The following is a 5,861-nucleotide window of genomic DNA, read 5'->3' as shown; positions in this document are numbered from 1 at the left end:
CCTGAGGATCTTATGGCGATTTGGCGCTTATATAGCCAGTTGACCCCGCCCATTCTGGCGGGCTTTGGCGGGCTTTACCGCCATAGGCTCGTGCAGCTCTGCTGCTGAGCCATTGGTTCATTTTTAATTCACTGCACGAACCAATGGCCGTGCAGTTACACTGCGTTATTGAAAAGGCTTCAGTCATCAGAGAAAAAGGAGTTTTTCCATAGCGTCTTAAGCAAGACGCAGTACTCGTTCCCGTATCTCAGGGAACCGAGGTTACATTAGTAACCGAGTAAGTTTTTTATTATTAAATAAAATGTAAAAATAACAATTAGAGAAGATTCTGTATAGCTTTTTTATTAGATTGTCAAACAAAAACCTCCTTGCAGTGTTTTTGGTTACTGAAAAATAGAACAAAGAAAACCTGCTTTTAGCTACACTGAATACTGTTTTTGGCTATTGGATGCAAAATGAACAATTCTGCAAGTTGGGTCTCTACAGACTGTTGGATGGCATGTTCTCCACACCAAATGGAGAAATCCATAAAAGTCTTTGGCTGAGTGGTTGGCAGTCGACTGGTTGAGGTGGCGTTTGATTATTCATCTGTTTTGGCTTATCATTCTGTACTAATTCCAAACATTTCTGGCTTGGAAGGGCTTTTTCAAAGCTTTCTGAAGTTTTGGATTCTCTCGACTAGGAATGAATAAAGATGCGATGGTTCTGCTGGCATGATATGTACAACATAGAGCTGGAGTGATACTGTAGTTCACCCAAAAATAAAATTATTACTTAACACACACACACACACACACACACACAAATTTCAGAAAGGCAGGGCATAGAGGAGAAACAATTATGTACAGTATGTGGAAAATAATGTGTTTTTTTAACCTTAAACCGCATAAACACATTTCATTACACCAAATACACAAAATAATGTTCTTTTTAGCAGCATCATATGACCCCTTTAATGTAGCCTCCTTACTGTTTTTCCCTGACACATTCATAAACATTACTTCTGCCGGTGTGCTGTGGCAAGCTTTATGCGTGTGCTTGAGCGCTTATTAGGCAATGTAGTCAATTAAAGGCGCATTGTTATGGTTTAAATAGTTTATTAATAAACGTGTGATTAGTCGACTAATGCTTCAAATGAACGACTACTAGTCGACCAGAAAAATCTTTAGTCGAGGGCAGCCCTACAGTCTACTAACACAGTAGTATATGGATTTAGTTGTCACTTTACCGCTGTAATTTCATCTCTGTCTGGGTTTTTGGGGGTGTGATGCTGTACCCCAAAACATCAGAGGTGCTTATTGTAAGTTTAAATCCTTTAAAATGTTTGACCATGAAGCTGTGAGTAATACCTGTATTTCTTCCAGGGCAGCACAACTATCTCTGCGCAGGAAGGAACGATTGCATCATCGACAAGATAAGACGGAAAAACTGCCCAGCATGCCGCTTTCGCAAGTGTCTTCAGGCCGGCATGAACTTGGAAGGTGAGGATGCTCAGATAGATTGACGAGCGGTTTACTTGAGTGATTTATATGACCTTTATATGCCACTGCATAGGGTCGCAAACCAGTGAGCAATTAAGAATGACAATCGAGAGGAATTCGACTTTCCAAAAATAATGTTTGTGCAGATTTTTCCTTCATGCACAAAAGATGAAGGAAGGTATAAAATGGCCAAAAGCTTTAAGAACCTGCAGCAGTGCCTCAATGACAGCATGCTGATGTACTTCACAGTTATTGGACAGAATTTGTCCATCTCTGTGGAAGGCTTTACAATTGTCTCACCCGATTGTGGATGATTTATTTGCGTGAAGCACCAAACGGGGGAAAAAAAGACCTTGATGCAGTAGCTGCAAACTAAATCTGGGGATCTATCAGAGAGGCTTTTAGTTGCCATAGAAACATTTATGGCAGAAAATTAAAAAAGTGGGACAGAATGACATTGGGTTTGATGGTAAGCTCTCAATCAGCAGAACAGCGGAGTGATTTTACGAGAGAAAACCTTCAAGAGGCATTCACCCATCAAAACTCATGGCATACATGTCTCTGTAAGCTCCATTTGTACAGTATCTGTGCTGAAATTCAAAAGATTCATACAAGAAAAGACACTGGAATATTCCTTTATTTAAGAAATCAGTCTGAGCGGGAATGTACCTTATACATGGCATGCTCAAATTTCTGCCTCATGATCATTTGACAGTCATAATCATATTGAGGACATAATAGCAACCCTACTTAGTACTTGCTTGAATTCACTGTAAATGACTAGAAAGCAGTTCTTATCCTATGGACGTTACTTCACTTGAAAGCATTGCCTTTAATATCCACCTTTTTCCTGAGTAACCGACGAGTGGCGCCATGATGGATTCTAACTTCCGTTTGGGTGCTCTTATGCTCCAGTCTCCATAGAAATCCATGTTAAAACGGGGTAAAAAAGATCGACTGAATTAAAACTTATCCAATTTAACTAAATATAAAAATGTGCGCAGGGTTAAGCTGTGCTGTTGTTGGCTGCCACAGTAATAGCAATAAGCTATTCCTGTAAAGTACTTTAAAGTTTCTCCGCGTTTTCCGCATTGCGGAAATCATAGGGCCCTGGGTAAAACAAGGCACAGGTGTGACTAAATAAATAAACTAATGAGTAAATGTGGTAACCAAAAAGAAGTGGGAACAAGGAACAATAAAACAGGAACAACGTGGTACAAAATAAAAGTTAAAGAAACAGAACATAACCATAACAATATCGTCTTATAATATTATAAATCTTTACCCTGGAAATTATGTTTAAAAACCTTGAAAAAAGGTGCCGTACAGAATAGTTGGTCCTTTAGCGGGTGAGGCGTATAAATGCAGGTTACTTGCAAAGGAACATTGTTAGGCACTGCTGACATTTGACAACGTTCGCCAGATATCTCATCTGTTGAGCAAAAAAACTATCTCTGGGCCATCTTTAAATCCTTTAAATCGTCTGAGCTGTTGAAAAACAGTCCAAAAAAGTAAACTCTTATCTCTTTATTTCTTTAAACAACTCCGCTCAGATGGTTGCAATTTTGAATAATCCATTACTAATTTAGCTCATTAGTTATGGCTACAAGCTGTCAGAAATAATAACTCCCCTCCCACCCAGAGACCTTCTCTTTATTTACAGATGTGATGTAACAATGCAAAAATGAATTTTGTGAAGCTTCAACCGCACAAATATAGATCATTATAAGGCAAAGTAACAGTTTTTTTTTTTTTACCAATAAATCATCTGTACTGCAACTTTTTAAAAAATTTATTCAATGTGTGCTTATGTGTACAATGTGATGAAATCAAAAACATATTTTACATACCTCAAGATTGTCTCATAAATTACTTAATTTGTAAAGAGTTAACCATGAATCAGATTTTAAATCACTGGCTAAACTCACCTACCATAGAAAAACCAACTGGATGTACTTAAATACGTTTTGAGATCTGCTTACACTGACTTGCAACAAACCGTATTTTAAGTTCATCTGACTACTTGCACATGTGCCCCAGACACTGCAAATATTCATCATTTAGCATGCACTTATAAAAATCACACAGGCTTTTTTTAATATATAAAACTCTCAACGTTACTGCCATAATTTCAAACCTTCTCTCCGCTTCTCTTTGTAATTGTCAGTAGTTTCATGCAGTCCTAGTCACTAAAAGTGGCACTGATGTGTATGCTACATAATAAATAAATACAAAATAGCTAAATCAACCAGTGGATCATCTATATCATCAACTTTGTCATATTGCCCTTCCCTAAAACTGCACAATGTTAAAGCATGAAGATAGTACAGCTTTCTAGTAAAGCTGCGTGATGACCGAGGCCACACATAAATGTATTTGATTTAAATGTTTGTTAATTTATGTATTGGTCTTGAGGTGTTTTTCCCTTGTTTTTCCTTCCTTTGTAAATGTGTATTTATTTGTGTATGTTTTGTTTATTCGTCTGAATATGGATGCTCTAAGTTAGGTAGCTTTTGTTGTCTTCTTTATGCGCGAGAAAGGAGGACAGGTAGCTCCTAATTATTTTCTAGTCGCTGGAGTGCACGCTGGTGAATAGAAGGTGTAACAATGAGCAGAGACAAATAATGTTGTTTTTTATTTAGATGATTTGTTATAGTGTTTAAGTGAATATGAATTATGGTTATTAATTTTATTTATGATGTTCTAAATGCGATGTGAATTCATCTGATTGAGGTAGTTAAGTCATTGGAGTGTATTTGTGTGTGGGTGACCCCTTTGTCATTTGTTAATGGTACGGTCCCGGTAATATAAGGGCTGGGTTTTGTTTGTTAAGGGAGTTCTTTTTTTGGGGAGAGGGATCCCAACTGTTAACATCTGAGCCCCGGAACTCCAATTTTTCTTTTGTTTATTTGTGCAGTTTTCTTTATTTTCTCTATGTATGGCCAAGTGTATGTTTAAAAAAAATGGGAAACCTATAAAGAATTGAACTTTTGCAAATCATGCATCCTGCGTTTATTGGACGAATCCTGACAAGCTGATTTGAAATTTTGAAAATGCTTCTTGAAAGTTTCAACTCGCCATTTTTGCTTTTTTGAAGATGCAAGCATTTTTCAACAATGGTTGAAACTAACATGAATACAAAGATTATATTTCTCACAACTTGGCAGATATGCTTTAGACTAGACTTTCAACAGATTTCCTTTCTATTCATCTTTGACATCCTTCTCACTGACTCGTTTACAAAATCTGTGCAGCAACAGAAGCTATGAGGATTAATTTCCCAAAGATTGTATCAAGATTCAAAAGATAAAAGTGTATATAGTCACAGATTTAGTCATGCAAGAATTAAGTAACTATTCACCGATATGCCTTGTTTTCAAGATTCAGATGAAATTACTATTAATTGAATTATAAATAATCAAATTTCTCCCCTTCATCTTAGCTCGGAAAAACAAGAAACTGATGCGATTACGAGGTCATTCGTCCTCAAGTGAGCAGGCCCCGGCTCTGCCTGATGAGGGCATGTGTTCGCTGGTGCCCAAAGCCATGCCCCAGCTGGTGCCCACCATGCTGTCCCTGCTCAAAGCCATTGAGCCTGAGATCATTTATGCGGGCTACGACAGCACCATCCCAGACACCTCCACCCGCCTCATGACGACGCTTAACCGTCTAGGAGGCCGCCAGGTCGTCTCTGCCGTCAAGTGGGCCAAAGCTCTTCCCGGTGAGTCCTCAATATTAGCTGATATACAGTTAATCATTACACAACCTTTTGTTTTGAATCATTATTTTCCAATTTATCCCTGTAACACCATGTCTTAACCGACTGGAACAATATACAAACTGTACGACAGTAGATAATCTCAGATGATTATATGCTTTATTCAAAGTTAAATGTGAGTCAGTCTAATGTGAGTTTGAATATAATTTTTTTTATATTTGTGACCTTATAGCCATACTGAAAGCAACAATAGATTGTTTACCCCAGATCTTGAAAATAAATTAAAGCAAAGATATGTTAAATCTGTGAACTCAGTGCGAACCAACAAGTGTATTCCATAACAAACATGGTATGTACATACAGTGGGTACGGAAAGTATTCAGACCCCCTTCAATTTTTCACTCTTTGTTATGTTGCAGAATGGCTGCAATATAACAAAGAGTGAAAAATTGAAGGGGGTCTGAATACTTTCCGTACCCACTGTATGTACATACTCTCAATATGTACATTTAATAATGTTAAAAAGGTTTAAAGGAGACATATTATGCCCCTTTTTACAATATGTAATATAAGTCTCTGGTGTACCCAGAATGTGTCTGTGAAATTTCAGCTCAAAATACTCCACAGATCATTTATTATATCATTTTGAAAATGCCTATTTT

General features: G+C 37.5%; 1 pseudogene; it reads left to right on the top strand.

The window, feature by feature from the left end:
- Window positions 1-5,861, top strand: part of LOC107661719 (glucocorticoid receptor-like) — a 117,291-nt pseudogene that overhangs the window by 96,156 nt on the left and 15,274 nt on the right.

This window comes from Sinocyclocheilus anshuiensis, unplaced genomic scaffold, assembly GCF_001515605.1.
Source record: "Sinocyclocheilus anshuiensis isolate Anshui unplaced genomic scaffold, SAMN03320099.WGS_v1.1 scaffold207, whole genome shotgun sequence".
NCBI lineage: Eukaryota > Metazoa > Chordata > Actinopteri > Cypriniformes > Cyprinidae > Sinocyclocheilus > Sinocyclocheilus anshuiensis.
The sequence above is the reverse complement of the archived record's forward strand: the minus strand, read 5'-3'. Positions and strand labels throughout refer to the sequence as shown.